This window comes from Camelus ferus, chromosome 6, assembly GCF_009834535.1.
Source record: "Camelus ferus isolate YT-003-E chromosome 6, BCGSAC_Cfer_1.0, whole genome shotgun sequence".
NCBI lineage: Eukaryota > Metazoa > Chordata > Mammalia > Artiodactyla > Camelidae > Camelus > Camelus ferus.
In genome coordinates, this window is record NC_045701.1 from 5313356 (window position 1) to 5334480 (window position 21125).

The 21125-nt window shown below is 41.6% G+C and overlaps 1 long non-coding RNA gene across 3 annotated transcripts in view; it reads left to right on the plus strand.

The window, feature by feature from the left end:
* Nucleotides 1–11: 11 nt before the first annotated feature.
* The window catches only part of LOC116664064, a 74889-nt gene continuing 53775 nt past the window's right edge, over nucleotides 12–21125 (plus strand). For 2 of the 3 annotated variants that reach the window (XR_004320381.1, XR_004320383.1), the window contains exons 1-4: nucleotides 2196–3548; nucleotides 10573–10683; nucleotides 18640–18782; nucleotides 19114–19232. This is a non-coding gene — a long non-coding RNA (uncharacterized LOC116664064). Of the gene's footprint in view, nucleotides 237–2195; nucleotides 3549–10572; nucleotides 10684–18639; nucleotides 18783–19113; nucleotides 19233–21125 lie in introns of those variants that run through there. The other variant, XR_004320382.1, reaches the window with a different exon arrangement.

Genomic DNA, 21125 nt, shown 5'->3' on the forward strand with positions numbered 1-21125 from the left:
GAGCAGCAGCCCTTCCGGGCACACTGCCCTCCCGCACTGGCAGGGCCCGCGGGGCCGCACAGGGACTGACGGTCTCCGTTTGCTCCAAGGGGCCATCAGCAGCAGGACACCCACGAGTTCATGCGCTACCTGCTCGACCACCTGCACTTGGAACTCCAGGGCGGTTTCAACGGGATTTCCCGCTCAGCAGTTCTGCAGTAGAATTCTGCTCTGTCTGCAAGTAACAAACGTTGCATGTGAGATTTGGCTTCCTTTTGCTTTCTAGGAAGACTTCAGACATTCTATTGCTGTATTGTTTATTACATTGTAATGGACAGCGGAGAGTGTTCCTGGACCTCTGCTGAAACTTTTGTGCACTTGAACTTTGTGACCAAGTGGACTAGCACATGCCTCCTGCTTCTAGACCAGAGGCATCTTGTAATTATTTCCATCTTGGTGTAGCTAGGATTGTTATTTACTATAAATTATTTTAACTTATTTACAATTTATGTACTTAAAAATTTTCCTCTAAATGTACTGAATATATGTAGGCAACTTAATTTTCATATACTGAAATAATTTGTTCACTGATAACGAAAGCTTACAATATTTTCAATGTGAATTTCTCCTAAAGCTTCATTTTGGACTTTAATTTTCCTAGAATATGTCTGTTTTTTAATCAAATTGAGGCATTTGTACGTTTTCAGAATTCTTACTTGCCTCTCAATATGAATAAAACAGACCTTTTAGTTAGCTTTCCCAGGTACTAAGGCCCCGAAATGTACATGGAGTTCAGAATGTTTGTTTTGCTTGAGGAAGGGATAGTTGACTTGTATTTCAGCTTGGATTTTGGTTAATTGTAGTCTCCTATTGCTCAGATTTTTTTTTTTTTGAAGTTTTATATTGACCTGTGCAGGAAAGGAGTGTGTAAGACAGACTCCCCAAAGAAAGAGCGAAAAGAGTAAGTAATATACAGGGGTGGCTGCAGTATTAACTGCCTGGCCGTCCACAAATCAGATTTCGTGTGAGATGGGGCTTTTAATCACAGAGCAATCTCACAGCGACCCTGACCTTGTCAGCGGGCACTAAGAACTGCCTACTTCTTCAAATGCTTGGCCCTCCAGGTCCTGTGGCTGAGATTCGCATTAGACTCCAGTACAGAAGGGAAAGGGCGTGTGACCTGGGGGCACTGTCCTTGCTGCCAGCACCAAGTTACACACGGCAGTCAGTGAAAACTTCCGCTCTGTATCTGATGCTGGTGCGCTCCTGCCCAGGGGAGATTAGGCTGGGTTCTATCACAGACAGTCCGTGTGAAGGGGGGGGGAGGTCTTCATTATTTGACACCCAGGTGCCCTGATGGAGTGAGTGTGTGACGCTCACAAGGTGTTCCTTCAGTAACTAGTGAGTTTTCAGTATTAACTCTATAATATTTTCAAGAATAGTAGTTGTACATTCCTTTAGTGAGTTAGGAACATAAATTAATGTCAGATATTCAAAATTCAGGTTTCCTTATATTTTCTTAAATTCACTGGATACATTTCAGGATCAGAATTGTATTTGCTAAAACTACAAAAACAGATTTCCTGTACAGTATTTATTTACTTGTATAAACACATCCAGCCCTACTGAAGGTGGGGGTGGGGGTGGTAGACATAAATGGCAGATGGGTTTTTTAATATGTAGAAAATCATTAGTGCCAATAAAAAGGACCTTCGCAGCATAACAGCCTGTCCAAGTAGTCAGTATGGAAACACTCTTGGTGTGCAGTATAAGAAATGGAGCAGCGATTTTGAAATCAGTTGCAAATCTTGTTTTTAGTCATTGTATACCTAAACTTAATGTCATACACGTCAGATGGCCAAGACTTGATTAATATCTTTTTTTCAGAGGAAGAAATTCTAAAGGAAGAAGTACATGGAGTTTAAATGTATTGTTTGTAGTAAGGCAGTTTCCGTTTTAATTAAAGGCAGCCGTGTATGTGAACATCAGTATGAATGGATCAGTCACAGGCCCTTTATTTTCAGTAGTTTTTTAAAAAATGTATCCTTGGTTTATGACAGCCATTAGATCTAAAACCTGAAATAGCCACTATATCCTAAAGTTCCTAATGTATCTTCCCTTTTTAATTGACTAAAGACATATATCTTATGAACAACTTAATATATATTATATATATTTTATTCTTATGAACAACTTTAAAGAAAAAAGCTACAGTATATTTTTTCTGCCAGTAAGGAAGGAAGCCCTTTCTTAGAAAAGGAAGCAAACTTTAAAAAGAAGAGAATTGCTTGGGTAGGTTTTGTCTGTCTCTGCAGTAGGTTTAACTTGGAGCAACTCACAGTACAGTTCAGTGTACTGGAAGTGTTACTGACTGTAAGTGACAGAAACCACCTCAAATTGCTGTTAAGAAAAAAGAGCAATTCACAGGCCTAAGTAACTGCAGAAGTGCCGTCACGTGTGTGAGTGCACTAGGTGAGGGTATGTGTCTGCTGCATTCCTGTTAACGAAGCACGCAAATGAAGCATCCTCAGTATCCATTAATACCGGTTCAGTTCAGAGAAGGAGTGCAGTGTTAGGAGCAGGTGCTCATGTCAGACCAGCTGTGTGAACTTGGACCAAGTTACTTAACCTTGAACCTCAGCTTCCTGGTCTGAGAAATGGGGATAATGGTGGAATTATAATAGTGTTTTACGTGAGCTTTTTAAAAGGCTTGTTGACAGTAACACCCGGCACTCCAACTGTGAAGTGATACCTCCGTCAGTAATTACTAAATATGTATTAAATTTGTTTACCTTTTTTCCCCTAAATACAACCATCTCAAAAATCTAAAACCATCTTAGATGGAAGTTGTTGTTCAGAGTAAAGCGAGAGAGCTCCCTGAGTAATAGGAGGCTTTGCAAAGGCTCCAGTGTACAGCTCCCTCTTTCCTGAGGGGTACGCTTGGAAAGAAAGGGGCCCACCTGCCCTGATCTGCTTGTTAGTAACCGCAAGCGTTCAGTGTTGCTTGTGGAGAAAGTGGTGAGACTGAAAGAGGGCTGGGGGGAGGCCCGTCAGTGGCTTAAGCCTTTTATTTCGTTTACATCTATTAGAGCTTTGAAAGTTTTGTATTTTTAAAATTTAAATGAGTATATATGATGTATATGTCCCCCCAAAGGGAGCTCATAGACATATTTAGTTTTTTTACTGAGTTTCCTGTGTGGTGATTTTCTTTAGAAATGGAGCATCTACAGTCGTCACGGCAATATTCGGAGGCATTCTCCAAAATGAAGTTAACTGCCTCCTATGTGGGACAGAATGTAGAAAGTTTGATCCATTCCTATTTTACATCTGGATGCATGATAGTGTATTAAAATAATAACTGTAATGTTTCCTTTGAAAATGAAGGCAGTAAAGAGATAAATGTTAAAAAATAATTTCAAAAACTGATGTATTTGGAGTGTAGTTATAAACTTTTGACAGTCCTCTATTTTCCTTTCTTTTTAAGACCTTTCTTTCATTAGACATTCCAAGTCAGTTCAGAAGTAAGCGCTCCAAGAATCAAAAAAATGGACCAGTTTGTTCTTTACGAGGTAAAGATACTTTAACGGTCTAGAATTCGTTTTCCCCCTTGAGTCGCTAGACAGATTTCTAAGCTCCATCTACATGTGCTGTGTTGTTAACTGTTCTGATGAATTTGTGTTATAACTTAACAAAAGTGAAACTTGAATGTTGCTTTCTAGCAAAAAAAATTCAATTTAGCAAGAATGCCTGCCAGAGATTTTAGGTCAAACTAAACATTTCTCACCTTTCTCCTCTTTTTAGATGCTAATTTTAAACTTGAAAGTCTATAGTAAAACTTTTTCTGATCTAATGAAACAATTTATTCTCTGGATATTCCAGTAGAAGCCAAGAGAAAGAAAGAATACTTATAAAACTTTGCTAAATTGCAGTGACATTTAATGTGTTGTATGACTAATAATTTGAGAACTCTAGTGATGATATAGCTGTTGGTTAAGCCTGAGGCCTTGCTTTTAATTGCAAGATTATTAAAATTCACATTTACGTTGAGATATTTTTGAACAAATGTTTTCCCTTGAGTATTAACTGCTTAGTCAAGGGAAAAGACCTGCCCTTGACCAACCACTAAAATGACTATGTTTTCTCTTCATTCATGAAAAGAAACTATGATAGAAAAAAGATAAGAGTATCTAGTGTGCATTCTCATTAAGCACCTCTGCACTGAAGGCAGATAACAGAATTCCTACCTTGAATTGCTTGTCCACTAAAAGTAATTTTGTTTTCCTCTTCAACTGTTTTAGGAAGTTTTGTCATAATGATTAATAAACATATAATATAATATTTTCTTAGAAAATAGAAGATTCTATTGATCTAAAACTGCACTGTCCAGTATGGCAACTGCGAGTCACACTGTGCCTATTAAAATTTAAAACTGGGTTGCTCAGTTACACTAGCCATTTTAGAGTGCTCGGTAACCACATGCAGTTAGTGGCTGCTGTACCGATCAGCACAGACGCAGGGCGTTTCCATTGCTGCACAAGGTCCTATTGGACAGCGCTGCTCTGGAATCAAGTTACCTTGCAAAATGTACCTGAATATACTTTGTAGATGCTTTTAGTGTGCTCCCCACCTATCCAACAGTGTTGATTGTCTCTTTTGAGCAGAAGTACAGAAGAAATTTAAGGAAGCCCCCATCCACTCCACTTCCTCCTAAAATACGTGGCTATAGTATGTGTCTCCAAAGCTCTTTTTTGGCCTATTTGAGATTAAGAAAATATCACAGTGTACCTGATAGCAGATGTCACCACTTTCCCTTTATATTTATGGCACATGAGTATAGGCTAACTAAATCATGAAACAAACATTTGGTCATTGAGAGGGGAAATCTGTGAAAGTAAATATTTTCAGCAATTAGCTTCCCACTATATAGTCTAAATTAAATTATGACTTCATGGGATAATTTTGGTAAGAACAGTAATACTGATGTTACTACAAAAAATAATGTCCCTTTGTATATAAATACAATAACATATATATTATATATATATGCATGTATTTGAAAACTATTTCCTCATGTTTAACAAAATCCAGTTAGTCCAGATGGTTTTTGGTTGGAAGACCCAGAGACACTCACTTGTTCAGGATTCTTTCCTTCCTTCCTTCCTTCTGTGTTGAGTCCCCCACCCCCATCCCAGGTTGGTCCTATACATGGTTCTTACTGCCTTCCGTAGCATTTCACTTACGCTTATCCCTGAGTGCTCTCATGGGAGACTTTCCTTTCTTGAGGCCACCAAGGAGCGTGTCTGACAGCTTCCCGAGGTGGCTGACTGGGGCTACAAACAGGACAGTGGTAGATGGCATTCGCCTCACATCCCAAGTAGTGTTCTTCTTGGCATCTGATGTGACTGGTATTCGTGTCAGGGGGCCCAGACCACCCTGAGGTGTTTACGTTTGGCTGGAAACGAGTCTCCTGTATCTCAGCTGGCTTTCCTGTGGACTGTCAGACTTGATTTTTATTTTGTTGAAGAGCTTACTGTCCGCTTTAAAAAGTGTATGATAGGGTCTGGTAGTGTTGCATTCTCTTTTTGTTTACCACTAATATCAATTAAGAGCTCTGATTTTTTCTTGGACAGTGCAGAGTGTGATGAATTTTAGTTGACTGATGCCCATTTCTTTACTAAATGGGGATGGAGATGTGTGATTAACTGATAAGTGTTTTGCTTTTACATGCTTATAAGTCTACTTGGCAAAAATTTCTTGTGTGCTTTTTTGGATCTTTAATTGTTAAGGTTAGCTTTCATTTAAAAAGGAAAGGTGATGGTGAGAAAGACCACTGGCATCTGAAATTATTTAACTTTGAAAGGATGCATAGTAAGACAGGTTAAAATAACCCCAGGTCTAAAAACCTAACTGATACCATCAAAAAGAAAAGAAAATGTCGCTTATTCTTACTAATACTATGTAAATCAAAGAATCCTAGGTAAAATGCTAGCAAATAGAATTTAGTGCTGTACTAAAGCAATGGAGACCAAGGAGGATGTATTCCAATAATGCAAGACTGACTTAATCAGTAATGGATTTGGAATTTTATCAAAATCTATATTTGGGCACTTTAATTTTTCTTCTCCCCCAAAATCATACTTCCTAATATTAGAAGAAAAAAAGTGCTGTTATTACAGGAATAGGCATGGATTATCCATGTTGTAACACCAGTGGAGCACTAATGACTTTCCATTACAGTCAGGAGTCTGAGTGAGGGACGATGAGGAAGAGAACCAAGAATAAATAACGAAGAGGGAAGACCAAGGTATCGACACACCTAGAACGTTTCAAGAGGATCAGCTGGACGTGGGGGAGGAGCGTGTCCCGGTAGCCGTCTCTGGAGAGCAGGACTGAGCGGGAGGTCTGCCTTTCCAGACTTCAGTTAAAAATTAAATGCAGATACTAATTTGGTAAATAAGTTAACATGGAGCCAAATAGAAAATTAATAGGCAAAACAATTGCTTTCCTGTATATAGCAAAGGGTCCTATTCGCAGTTGCAGTGAAAGCTCAGAGTACTTAATAAAGTTAATGAGAACTATGCAAGACCCCGAGGAACAGATTATAAAGCATTACAGGACAGACAGAGCCATGGCATGTTCTTGGGTGAGAAGACCCAACATGACAGAGATGTCAGTTTTCCCCAAAATTACTCCCTAAACTTACTCTAATTACTTAAGCATTTCTTCCATACACAGATACTCTTAAGAGAGACTAAAAAAGTTTTAAAAATAATGGAGCAGGGCAGAGATGAAGCAAGTCATGGCCTAGAAGTACTAATGCAGCAGGTGCTGGGCAGGAATGTGTAGGTGGGGATGTGTTATATGGCAAAGGAAGAATTTCAAATCAGTGGAGGATAGAAGAAAGTAGTCAATAAATGGTATTACTGTAAATGACAATTTATGTGGGAGACATGAATTTCATCCCTAACTCATATCTTCCCAAAGTAATGAGAGGTTTCAGGATTTAGTGTGAAAAATAAAACCACAGGGACATTATAGGAAAACATCTTTTTGATCTTGTTGTCGGGGAGAGATCCTTCTAAGTATATCACCAAGGCCAGAAATGCATAGATTTAACTGCATAATGGTAAACAATGCCATAAACAAAAGTAGAAAAAGATGATAAACTTGAAACAAATATTTGTAATGTATATATGAAAAAAAGTAGTTGGGCAAATACATCAATAAGGAGGAGAAATGCACGTGGTCAATTTACATCTGAAGAAAATACTGAGTCTCACTTATTCAAGAAAGTGTAAGTGAAGCAAAATTGGTCAAAACGATGTAGATGAATCCATTGTTAGTGACGGTTCTGGGAAGTGGGCGCGCTCATACTGATGGAAGGAGTATGAGTTGGCACAGTTGTTTTCAGAGGGGTGGTGATCACCATTTTTAACAGGTGTTTTTTTAGACATAGTCGTTTCCCTTGTGAATGTGGACAGTAACGTATGTAAAAGATATTCATGGAAACAGTGTCCACCAGTAGCTCACTGGTTTAGTATCTTGTGGAATTTAAGAAAAATAAAACTGATCAACAGCTAGGCCACAGAAAGGTAGGTATAAAATACTGTAGAGTAAAAAACACTATCCATGGAATATGAATAGGATTACTCCATGAATTCTACCATTTGTATAAGGGTGAAAAATATGTGCATTAAAATTCTTCAGCAGCGTACGCCTTCTGCTCACAGTGATGACCTCAGCGGGGAGTAGGAAAGCAGTGGACCTGGGGCTATCTTTTCATCTCTTTCATATTCGAGTTTTGTTGTTTTTTTTTTTTTTTGACGTATTGTATCACCTTTATATATTTGTTTTGGGGGAGTGAAACAAGATGTGGATTGTGTATGAATACTTTTCACTTACCGCTTTGTTAAATTTATGTAGTGCATAAACTCATCTAGCAGCTTCAACAAACCAGTGTTACTCCCTGTCCTCCACAGGGATGCTGTTTAACTGTTCATATACTGTGGGAGACTGACGCTTGTAAAATGTATGTCCTGAAACCTTCAACAATGTTAGGTGTTTCAAAAACCATGGTGCATAAATATATTTTATTCCCTCATGAAGCACAGTAAAGTACAAATGGAAAGATCAAGCAGTTTCTTCAGATCCTTCATGAGAGACGTGAAGATACATAGAGAATAAAGCTGGGCTGAGATGTGGGTGCTGAGTGCCTAGGGGACTGTCCCCTGGCCATGGGACTCACTTCTACCTATGAGCTCTGAGGTGAGATTCATATTCATGAAGCTGCAAAATATTGAAGTAATGCATTTCAGGGCCAGACTTTTCGGATAGTGAAAATGGCAGTTGCCAAAGCTGTGAATGTTGAGGAGGTGTTGTATCTAGGCAGTCTTCCTTTTAAAGAGGTGTTTGTGTGTATATGTTTTGATCAAAGAAGGAAAAATATTTTTATGTGTATTCTAGAACTTAGGGACAATTCAAAAGAGCACAAAGGAAAATAAACATCCTTTATAAGCCTACTGTTCAGAAATAACAACAGTTAAGGATATTTTAATTTAAAAACCAGCTGTGGGTAGGCACCATCTCCTCCCACCAATAAGCCTCTAGTCAAGGCCTGTGGAAGCAGATCTCTGTTCTGGGCATAGGTAAGGGGGGGAAAAGCCGCCTCTTCCTCCCCCCCTCCTCCCCCCTCCTCCTCCTCCCCCTTCTCCCTGGATTAGCTAAGAGAGTTGTAGTTTTATTTAGTTAGAACTTTGAATGTGGATGAAAACGTCTTTTATCTGTTTGAAAAATTTTTTTAAATACACACTGTGTACTAGTTGCATCCTTTTAGTTTCCCAGGCAGTAAAATTGCTTGATAATTTGGTACAATTAAGATTAGGATACACTAAGAATGGAAATGCTTTTTCCCAGCTTTGGCTTACAAAGAAAGTAGAACGGATTTATTTGAGAATGAAAGGCATGCTCAGTGAAGTCATTGGATCAGTTCTCCTATAATGATTATTTGGGACATCTTTCTAATGGTCTTACTGAACTGAGTATTTCTATTTTCATTAATATTTACTCCAAATATATTTCTGCATTAGTCATTTCACCTATACTGGTTTCCACAGGGAAAACAATCACGGGAAGTAGAATCTTACCAAATTTTAGAAAATTTGGTGGTTCTTCCTCTGTTTTGGATGAGAAAATGGTTAGCTGCTTTTATCGCTCAATTAGATCTTGTCAGGGAACTAGATGTGTGTAAGAAACCAGTTCTGTCTGCGCGGAGCATAACTTACAGTTAAGGAGATAAGATATGAATATAGATATTCAAAATGACAGTGAGGGCAGTGAGCTTGGGTGGTGCCAAGTGATAGAGGCGGTGGAACTGTCAGGACCCCAGTCATTTATTGATACATGTACCAGGTTAAAGAGAAGGAGAAAGTGTTCAAGGATGATTCAGAGGTTTTGAGCTCCAGGTGACTGATCAACTTGGGGTGCCAACCGGAAGAAGGGGAGCAGGTTTTAACGAGAGTGGGCTCAGGGTTGAGCCTTCTGAGGCTGAGGAGCCCTTTGACTGTCCGCTCAGAGAGGACTTCTGGGACTGGGCCTCTAAACTGACTTACTGTGACTACTTAGCATGTGAAAGAATATGTGTATAAGCTTGAAATATGGAGAGGAAAGTCATTTCAACTTAATTTGTTTTTTATTTTTCTAAAGTATGACTTAAAAAATTTGTCTTTTCATGAGGCAAGGTAATTAGGTTTATTTACTTATTTTAATGGAGGTACTGGGGCTGGAACCCAGGACTTTGTGAATGCTAAGCACACGCTTTACTACTGAGCTATACCCGCCCCTCTTTTCAACCTAATTTAAATGTCATCACCTTACTTAACAGTGGAGAAAGCGTATGCACTTTATTTCCACGAGTAGGTGACTTGGAAGCACCTTCTAACCTATCATTTCTGAGCGAATGCATTGTTCTTTGAGAGTGAGCTGGCACCTCCTTCTGACAGCGTGGGTAGATACAAGGCGGAATTCCACCCAGTTTCTGGAGGGGAATGGCAAGCGGTGAGTAGACACCTCCTGCAGCACCCTCCTCCTGGTCGAGAGCTCGGGGCCTCCTCCTTAGGGCTCTGAGCACAGTGCTGGGCAAGGAGCAGGAGGCACGGAGAGGAGGCTGAACTGAGTCCAGGGTGCTCTCCATTTCTTGGTAAGCAGGCACTTCTGTTTGGGCTTAATTAGAAGGAAAGGGCTTGACTTAAATTCTTACAGTTTCTAAGAGTTGCAGAATAGCAATACAATTTTTAATTAAAATTTTCTTAGAGGATGCTTAATTTATCCATGAGTTTATACAAGATCATAGAGGAGGAAGGGAACATGGAAGATGATCTAGTTTTGCCCACACATTTTACAGATAAGCAGCAGCTGGGAGAATAAATTGTGTGAATTGTCCAAGATTTCACTGTAATCTGGTGGTTTCCAAAAACAAATGACAAGAGCCTCATTAAAATCTAATTTCAAAGCTCGTTGCAGAACTACTGCAATGCAACTGTAGTAGAAAACAGGGAAGCGATAACATAAGTTTTTATTTTTTAACTTTCCCCCTAGTTTTACATGAGCTGATGGAAAGTATCTCAGTCCTGAAAGACCTGAAGCCCGACACCGAGTACGTTGTTGACATGTCTTCAGTGGCAGAGGATGAAGGACACAGAAAAACCTGTAAGTCCGATTTTTAAAAAAAGATCTTCTTGTTTTATTTTTTAAGATAAAGAGGTGAAAGTCCAAGTGGGATTTTTGTCAGCCTTCCGAAGCATTCCTTTATTCAGTATCCATTCAGCGCACAGTTACTGAGTGCGCTGCTCGTGCTCGATAAACACCGTGTGGTTTTCTGCTTGTACTGGCTGGTCCTGCCGTCACGGGACCCCGGGGGTGGAATGGGTAGTCATGGCCACAGATACCTCATGGGGAAAAATACCCTTCTCAGTTATCCCCTTTTTTTCTTCACATTTTTAGAATTACTTACAATTTATTAATGAAATCAGAGCTGTCAACACCCAAAATCTCATTTGCTTAGGCACCTAAACTATATGGCTTTTAGTGTAACCATGACCTATCTACAAGTAGTTCTCCACTTCTTAAGGGAAGAGACCGTGTGGGGAGTGGGTCTAGGATTGTCTGGAAGAGCAGCTGTGCAGGAATGACCGGGTTCAGTGCTGCACGTGGCCAGATCTTCATGCTGGCAGTGAGATCTCCCCTTTTTCTCCCCTGCCTTTTGGACTCTGGCCTTTGCTAGAGAAGCTCTGATGGCTTTGGCTTTGAGTAGAGCTTTTGGGCAAGATGTTCCTCACTCCTCTTCCTGGTAGGGTTTCTGAAGCCATATGAAAATACCCTTTCCTCCTCCCATCTTCTTGGCTGGTCTCTGGGAAGGAGGGAGGTCACTCATAAGAGGAAGGAGTGGGCGTAACTCTTTCCAAGGCAAGAATTGACCCTACTCACTGCCCAGTCTCTTAGGTCCTTATCCCTTCTCTCATTTCCTTTCATGTTAGACCAGCAGAGGTGGGAAATAATGTATTTCATAATGGGCAGGATTAATCTGATAGTTCCTTAAAACCTTAAACTTAATTTTTGGACAAAAAATAGAAAGCTGTGTGGGTGCTACATGGAGAGGAGACTGTAAACCTTTTACTCTGCCTCATGGGCTGATCTACAAGCCCATCGTCCCCTAGGTTTCACTTACTAGTATATGGCAGCGCTTGTTTAAAATTTTTAAAAAAGAAGGATGAAATGAAATACTGTGTTGGTTTTTTATGTATGAAATTCTCTGATTGAAGAACAAAAATCAACTTAAAGAATGTTCCAGAAAAACATCGAAATCTCAGGAGGTTGGTCTGTTTTGGCTGCCATATGGACTCACTGGAATGGCATTTTAAGTTTAAACTTCTTTTCTCTGTGAAATAGTTATAACATGAAGTCCCTGGGTATGAGGTGGAGATAAACAATGAGCCTGAGGAGGTTTTTTTTTTTTTTGGAAAGGAAAGGATTGTATTAACTCCCACTGATTTCTCACAGCAGTCCCTTCTCTATTTAGTACATACAGATATCAATGATTAAGTGGGAGACAACAATTGAAAAATGAGCAGAGTAAGAGGAATTAGACTGATGTCTGCTTTTACATTCCTACAGTGCCAGTCCCTGTAGTCCACCTCAATCTTTATGATGTTGGCTCTACCACCAGGCAGGTCCAGTGGCAGCCAGTGGGAGGGGCTACTGGATACACCTTGTTATACGAGCCTATTAATGCCATAGAACCGACCAAACCCAAAGAGGTGGGAGATGTTTGTTTTCTTTATCTTTGGGTCTTCCTAAGACCTCACTGTTTTAGAGTCTCCATGAAACAGCGGTGACTTACAAACTCATTTATATCTTTACATGTGAAACTAGAAAAACAGGTTAGATTTGTGGCCCATGACACATCTTAGGAAACATTAGCATGAGAAAGGAAAAGCAGTTCAGAGAAACGAAAAATAAAAGTTGTCTCATGTACATGTTTATGCACAGATGAATGGATAAAGAAGTGGTATACACACACACACACACACACACACACACACACACACACAAAATGGAATATTACTCAGCCATAAAAAAGAATGAAGTAATGCCATTTGCAGCAACATGGAAGGACCTAGAGATTGTCACACTAAGTGAACTATGTCAGACAGAGAAGGATAAATATTGTATGATATCTCTTACATGTGGAATCTAAAAAATGATACAAATGAACTTACAAAACAGAAACACACTCACAGGTACAGAAAACAAGCTTACGGTTACCAAACAGGAAAGAGGGGAGGGATGAATGAGGAGTTTGGGATTAGCAGATACATACTACTATACATAAAAGAGATAAAACAACTAGGACCTACTGTGTACAGGGGAAGTGTAATCAATATCTTTTGATAAAGTATAATGGAAAAGAAAACAAAGTCTAGTGGTTACAAGTTAGTGTAATTTGAGCATCTTACTCCCTTCGGCGTGTCCATCTGCAGATGCGAGTGGGGCTGACAGGGAGCAGCGTGCTGCTGAGGGGGCTCTTTGCCAACACCGAGTACACGGTCATGGTCCAGGCCATCCTGTGTGACCTCGCCAGCGAACCTGTCAGCACAAGGGAGGTCACCTGTAAGACATCGCTGGTTTTCCTTCTTCCCTTGTTGCTGTGAACATCATGTTCATTGGGCTGTTTCTTCTACTCGATGATGCCAACAATAATTTGATCATTTGTGCATAAGTTACAAGGTAATTACTTACTGCAGTCAAATTTGAGAATTAAGATAATTTCTAGCCTTGCGGCAGCATCTTGCATTGGTTCTAGGATTTGCGTTTATCTTTCCATATTAAGCATGCCTGATTTTGAGTGGTGTCTGACAGTTGTTCTTGGTGAGGTGTCAATCGGGGAATAAGACAGAAAGGAATGGAGCATCTTACAGTCGATACTGTAGATCCATGAAAGATGGTGTACAGCACTGGCGAGACGGGAATGTTGGGTGAGTGCGGTTTTGGTGGAAGACACTAAGTTTAAGATCAAGATGTTCCACGTTCTTGTTGGAGTAGAAACTCTACGGCACATACGAGTAGTCTCTTTCAGTGAAGTAAATTGTTTAATCAACTAACTCAGTGTCACAACATACTGATCACCTAGGACACTCCAGTCCTGTGCTCAGATGTTGGGAATGAATGATACAGACAGCATGGAGCACACGGACTCCTTCGTGGTTTGCACTTCTCATGTGTGTGCTCAGCCCCTTTTGTGTTCCTGGTTTGTTTCAGTAGCATTTAGGTGTTTTTTCTTGAAAAGTGTCAGTGATTGCATCTAGGACCCTGGCCTTGCCTAGTTTTGTTTCTTGCTTCTTGAGGTGGGCACGCTGGGATGAATGAGATGGCTTAAATGTCAAGAATCTCAGCTCACATTTCTAAGGAAATTAAGATGTTGGAAAGAGCCTTCAACAGGGGAAGGGGATGAGACAAGCATGGTGAGACAGAAAAGAAGCGCCTGCAAGGTGGGGCAGGAGACGTTAATTGACAGCAAGTAATTGTCTTGTATATGTTGGGTCCTATCAGGAGCTGGTGGTCTGTAGGAGTGGAGTGGTGGCAGATGGGAAGAGTGGGGAGCCAGCCAGGGGTGGAGGCGTGTGCTGGGAGTGCTGGGGGAGAAGTCCCAAGAGTCACGTGCGAGGAGAGATGAGTGTGGTTCTAGGTTGGGATGTGGGGCTGGACTGCTGCAGCAGAGGATGGGAGGGCACGGAGACGGAAACACTGAAGGGACAGAGGTGGAGACAGATTCAGGAAGAGAGATGCACAGAGCTGAAAGAGACAAAGGAACTTGGTTAGATAGACAGCTAGAGAGAGTGAGAGATGCCTCAGAGAGCAGAAGAAAATCTCCAAGTGCAAATCTCAAACTCCCAGTGGAAATGTTAGGTCTCTTGATTGCGGTGGTGTCTTCATAGGTGTCCACGTCTGTCAAAATTCATCAAATGGTGCGTCTAAAATATGTGTAGTTTACTGTACAGAAATTGTACCACAATAACGTCGTGGATTTTTCATGGGGATTTTCTCCCAACCATTTAGACTTCTGTGCTGAAGTTCAGCTCATCTTCACCCTTCACCCTTGTAACCGTTTGTTTTTCTATCACATTCTTAAGGGAGCATATCGCCGAGTTTGATTTCTTTCTGAACGGCTGTAACTATCTGGTAAAGAAACATGAGCTATACACTTAATGGTGAATTATGCTTTATACAGCCGAGCAACAAATAAGACTTACTTAAATAGAGTAGAAGAAATTTAACATAGAGAAGTTAGAGTTGGAATAAAAATTTAAATTTACCCTATTTTTAAGAAGCCTTCTTAAGAAGAATTCAGCTGTACCTGGTAGTATCATGGTGCTTGTGTCATTATAACCAGCTTGTTACTCTGCTGCGCACCTTTAAGTTTTCTCCAAACAACTTCTTGAAAGCTTGTGTGGATGCTTTAGAGCTTTGTGGTTGAGAACCGCATCTGGACCAAATAATTTGTCCTGCATCTCCAGGGCCTTTGCCCAGTCCTCGAGACCTGGAACTCCGAGACGTGACTCGCAGCACCAGGAATGTCTTGTGGGAACCTGCCCCTGGAAAAATGCATAAATACATTGTCCACTACAAAACACCAGAAGAGGTTGTCAGAGAGGTAGGTTGAGATTAGAATGGGTTTAGAAATACTTGTTTTCTTTCCTAGTAGGTTTAACAAAAGAGCCTAAACAAGCATAGATGGTAGCATATTTTGCATACTTATCATTTCATTGATCTAGTGTTGAAAACTTGTTCTATTATATATTAATAAAACACTGTTAGAATATTGATAATATGTTGGGCTGTCTCGCATTTTGTTTAGAAATGGTTTGCTGTGTGATGTTAATCTCAAAAACATCATCCCTTAGTAGATGAAGAGTTATAGACTAGGGTGGTGTTTCCCTCTCGTCCAGATGCCTGTTACGGTGCTCTGCCATTTATGGATGACTAAAAATTGTCATAATAATGTTTCTAAAAATGAGAGCTAGCAAGGGGATGCTCGAAAGAGGCGGGGGGTTGTCAGGTAAAAGGAGTACAGGACAGTTGAGTAGGATGAAGGGAAAGCATGAATAGCATGTTAGAGGAGTGTGCCTTGGCACTGAGCATTTTTGAGATGATGTTGGGGGTGGAGAGCTGTATCCGTGACAACCTGCTTCCAAGTGGGAGCAAGTCGAGGGGCTTCAGCTGCAAATGGATTTAAAACACCTTTGCTGGAGGGGCCATTCTTGTGAGGATCTCAGAGGCATTTTTGGAAGCTAGAGATAGTTTCTGTAAGCGTCCAGTTATGCACTGTGCTGCTCCTTTGGGTTGTCCAGAAGCTCATTTATACACATGAACATGTTCATTTCTTTCCGGGGTTCAATTTCAAAAGGGGTACAATGACCATGGGGTCTCACTTCTTGTGTGTAATAAATAAGCTAATACACAGGAGAATTTCTCTGAGAGGAATAAGGCAGTGATGTGAAGGGAGGCAGGGGAAATGATTCTGTTGTTTGAATTCCTAGGCCGACATTTACCAGACAGTGGTGAGAGACATGGCTCTGGTCCATGCATTTTTGGGCTCTCTTATAGGTAGAGGTGGACAGGTCACGGGCCAGGACGCCCCTTGAAGACCTCTTCTCACAGACCATGTGCACAGTCGGCGTTTCTGCAGGGTGTGACGGGGGCCCCCCTAGGGGCTGCTCAGGAAAGCACCCGTGAGCTGCACTTGCGCTGTATTGATCCTTGGGGAACAGCACCGTGTGCGCGTGTCACTGAATCTCCTTGGTTACTTCGTTTCTTCATGTTATTTTTTTGCCCAGGTTTGATAATGTTTGGGTTCCTAGACTGTTTTTTGCTTATTTTCTTCCCGTCTTCTATCGTTGTGTCCGTTCCTTTTATGATAATTTCTCTCCTGTTTGTCTACCTGCCACTGTCACTCGTTCATCTTCCAGATACTTGATGGCTCTGTGTGTGTGTGTGTGTGTGTGTGTGTGTGTGTGTGTGGAGAGGGGTGGGGAGAAAGAATATTCTTGATGTATGTTGGACATTGTCTCTGGAAACCATGCAGTAGTTATCAGATGTTTTGAGATCTTCCTATATGTAAAGTGCTATCAGGGCTAGGAAAATCTAAGCATCCTTGCCCTCAGTAGTTCGTGATTTTGTTGTAGCAGAACCGAAGATCATGTAAGGAAGGTGAGGCGTGTGGCTCTCAGGGAGGGCTGACTTCCGCAGTGGAAACGTGGGGGAGATGCTGGGCCCCTGCCCGGGCCCCGCCTTCCCTGCTCCATTCCGAGGCCACTTCAAGGAAGAGGTGTCCCTGTCTCTCCCTCTCATGGTGCTTGCATAGTGTGTGATCCAGTTATCATTACCTGTTGGTCTTTTTCTGTCTATTGGACTTTCCCCTCCTAATGAGGGCAGAGACAGGTTTATTTTGCTCAATTTGTGTCTCCAGTTTCTGGCCCAGTGCTCAGCACGTAATTTCCTAATTCAACAGTGATTAAGAAATTGAGGTCTGGAACCAGCTAGGTTCCTAAGAAATATCATGGGGGCCACACAGGTAACTCAGAATTTTCTAGTAGCCACATTAGAAAAGGTAAAGAGAAAAATGAAATGAATTTTAATAATGTGTTGTTATGTTTTTACTCTATATCCAGAATATTAGCATTTTAACATTTATCAGTATTATTATTAATGAGAGATTTCACATCTTTTTGGTAATTTTTTTTTTTTTTTGCAATTCAGTGTGTATTAACTTACATTTATAGTACATCTCAATTCGGATGCCACATTTCAAGTACTCAATGGCTGCGTGTGGCTGGTGGCTCCCATGGTGGACAGCGCGGGCCTAGAGAATTTAAGTGACTTGCCCAGCCTGGCCCAGGAAGCTAGTGGTGGGATCAGAGCTATAGCCTGGAACTTTCCCTTCCTAGCCAGCAAGTCTCATGGAGGCTTAGAAACTTCTCCTTTGGGGCCCAGCTGTCTGTCCATGCTTAAGACATCTTGCCAGGTGTCCCAGCCTGCTCCTGAGCATCAGCCAGAACCCACTTCTGCTCTTTTCAGGCCAGGCAATACCTCTTAGCAACTTCAGTTGCCTTCTTGGCATCAGTTCTTACCTGGAAGGGTAGTGGCTAGAGATGGAAATGTGTCCACATGAGCAGAGGGACAGGTTTTTCATAAACAGCAGGAGTGGTCAAGAGAAGAAAATGTCAGGAAGAAAGACCAGTGGAAGCAGGTCATTTAATATACCAAAGGGATACTTTCAATGTATGTCTGTGAGCCTTCAGATTTCCTAAGAACTTTTAGATGCATCCAAAGTGCATTCCTTATGATTGGTTTGCTTTGCAGCCGTGCTTGTGAAAGTGGTTCCAGTCTCTCGATCTCAGTGGGCCTTTTCATTATAATGATTAGAAACAAGTATTTTGATGGCTCTGGGTTTTGTGTATTTGGCTTTGGTTACCAAATAGAGAAAGCTCCAAACTGGTGGCAGACATTCCAGATGGCTTGAGCTGCAAACGAACTAAACTGCTGGTCAGTAGCAGGGCTCTTAATTGGGATTTCAGTGTCACCAGCACTGCAGGGCTATTCCTGTCTCTGGATAGAGTCAGTATGGTCAGCGGCACGTTGTGTTTAAGGTGAGTGATCTATAGGCAAAGCTTACATGTGAATTACTTAGAGCAGAACATTTTATGGACCCCGAAGGCCCCTGTGCTCTCTGTATTGTGGGCTGAAGTTTGTACTTAATGTGTATTGTTGTGTGAAGGAGTCCATGGTTTTCCTTAGATTCCCCCAAAAGTGTGAGGTGCAAAGTGATTAAGAACCACTGAGTTAGAACAGTGTGACTAAATGTAAGCTTTAAAAAAAAATCACCATTTTAGTAGAATATAAATAGTAACGTATTACATCCATAAAATGCTTGTGGTTTTCAGAGCCCTGTCTCATAGTTAACTTTCAAATGGACTGAACTGGTAAGATACTTGGTTCTAAGCCATGGTGTCAGCCAGTTTCCCCGTGTCCATGAAACTAGAACAAGTTTCATTAAATGCAGTTTGTAGGTCACCTCCAAAAAATTCGTGCTGTCTTTCCTCACGGCAGGTACTGTGCCAGCCCCAGCACACCTGCAGATGCTGAGGTGGCACCAGAGAGTCTCAGAGGGGCATGGGATCACGGAGCTTCCGACGTGTCTCTCTCTCTGCAGAATCACCTGGGCCCCTTCTGGAAGCTCAGATAAGATGGAGGTAATGTTAAGTCATTCTTTCTCTTCCCTTTTTCTTTTCTTTCCTTTTTTTTTTTTTAAGATCCCATTTCGTTATAGGGAAACTTGTTTGAAATATGTGTCGCCTCTGTTGCCTGAAAAGCTCTGAATGGAGCACTTTCTACTGTTTTCGGGTCCACGTGAGAACTGTAGGAGACGTGGATTTTATCACAAGGGAGCACACCCCCCAGACAGTGGTGACATTCCTGTGCAGGCGCTCTGACCTGCTTACAGCTCTGTTACACCCCTCCCTCCACCCCCATGTGCGCCTGCTCACGGACAGGCCGCTGACTCTATTGTGTTGATTTATTTAGGACCCCGCAGTGGACCGAGGAATCTGAGTGTTTTTGGGGAGACAGCCACCAGCTGATGGGCCAGTTCAGCAGCACAGGTCATTTTTGCTCCTACTGTTGGTGACCCAGTCGATGAATATGTGAGTCTGATACTCATTTGAGCATTTTGTAACCTCTTGCCTGATTGGAGGGTGAAGTTAAGGTTTCTTCTTTAGGAAGTGCTGTGATGACAGTTGAGACCTTGACTTTTGTGTGACAGTCACATTTTACATGACTTTCTCTGACCTGGACAATCAGAATCCTCCCCGGCTTGGGGGTGGTGATGTGGGGCTGTGCTTGACGGTGCAGTGGGGGCCAAGGCTGAGGCAGGAGACCTGGAGCCCCCACTGGAAGTCCTGGGTCCTGGACCCTCCCACAGCAGGGGGCGCTGTCCCCTCCCTGGTGGTCCTGCCTCCTGGCCTCCTGTCCTGGGGCCCTGCTGGGATCCTCTCACCTGGACTGGCATCAGGGGAGTATGTTTCAGAAGGTCCGTCAGCCTCCTGGGCTTATTTTTCTTCATATTGTCTGCTCACTTTCTGTTGGTTCTTTGTGTTTTTCTTATATTGATACGAAGACCTATTTTTAAAATTTCTATCACCCAGAGCCTCTGGGCTCAGAGGTGCTAGACCAGGGCCAGTGTGGTGTGAGCACCAGCTGCACAGGGAGGCCGATGTTGGGCCCCTGCTGGCCTGTGCACAGCACCCCACAGCCCGGGCTGGACCCGGCCTGGCTGGGAGATCTCTCGGCCCCTGTAGGGTGGACAGGCCAGGCGCCATGAGGCCTGAAGCATTTTCTTTTATGTTGTGTAAGTTAATCTTTTATTGGTTCTTTTCTCCTGTGGATACTCGTTTTCTAGTCTAGTATTTGCAGGTTAATTTTATTTACTGTTTCCTTCTTGCTCATGCAGAATAATCCAGTTGCAGAATAATCCAGTTGATTTTATATACTGATCCTCAGCCCAGTAACCATGCCCTAATTCAGTTACTAATTGTAAATGTCTTTCGATTAGGGTGGATTTTCCATGCATAATAATAATGCCATGCACACACAGTGACAGTTTCCTCACTTAAAATTTGATCTTTATGCCTCCTATTTTGTTGTTATTGCATTATTATCCTGACAGTGTCTTCAGTACGTACTGAAGAGAAGGAGTGAAAGCTGGCATCTGGTTCTGGTTACAGAGAAAACTCTCAATATTTGCCTATTAATTGTATTGTTTGTTATTGGTACTGAGTGCAAACTTGTTCTGCTCGCCGCATGACAGGCCAGTAAATCAGGAGATGAGGTGTTGGGGCACAAGGAATAGCAACTTTATTCAGAAATCCGACTGACCAAGAAGATGGCCCATTAATGTCCTGGAGAACCATCTTCTCCAAGTCAGACTTAAGGCTTCTATACTAAAAAAAAAAAAAAAAAGGAAAAGGGAATGCTTGGTTGCTGCAAATTTCTTGTAGGAATTCTTTATTCTTGGAATCCTGTGTTCTTGCAGCTGTGCATGTGGGTTAGCTCATGATGTCCCTGTAAACCTCCAACCAAACAAGTGTTATTTTCTATGTTGCAACTTGTATTCTTTATATGAATGGAAAAGTGTTAATACCCTTACAGGTCAGAGCCTTGGGAACAGGCTCTCTTGTCTATTTCAGGCTACAGGCAACATTGTTTCACAAAAGGTGCAGAGCCAGCAAGACTAAGCCCAGGAAACAACACAGGGTTAAAGGCAAAGGAATGCATCTAGTATGGAGTCAGGTTTCTTCTTTGCTATTCCACTGTCAGTTCACTTAGATAATCAGATTCAGGAAGCTCCCTTCTTTCCTTTTGTTTTTTTTCTAGTTCATGGTGCTCTGAGATTATTTCTTCCTGTCTGGATTCTAAATATTGTTGGACTCATCGTGCTCACTCTTGTTAGATTCATTTTTCTATTTCCTTCGTCTGCACCTCACTTTGAATTTGTCTAGTAAAAAGCCAGTTTTCAGTCTGTTTCCTTCCAAAGAACA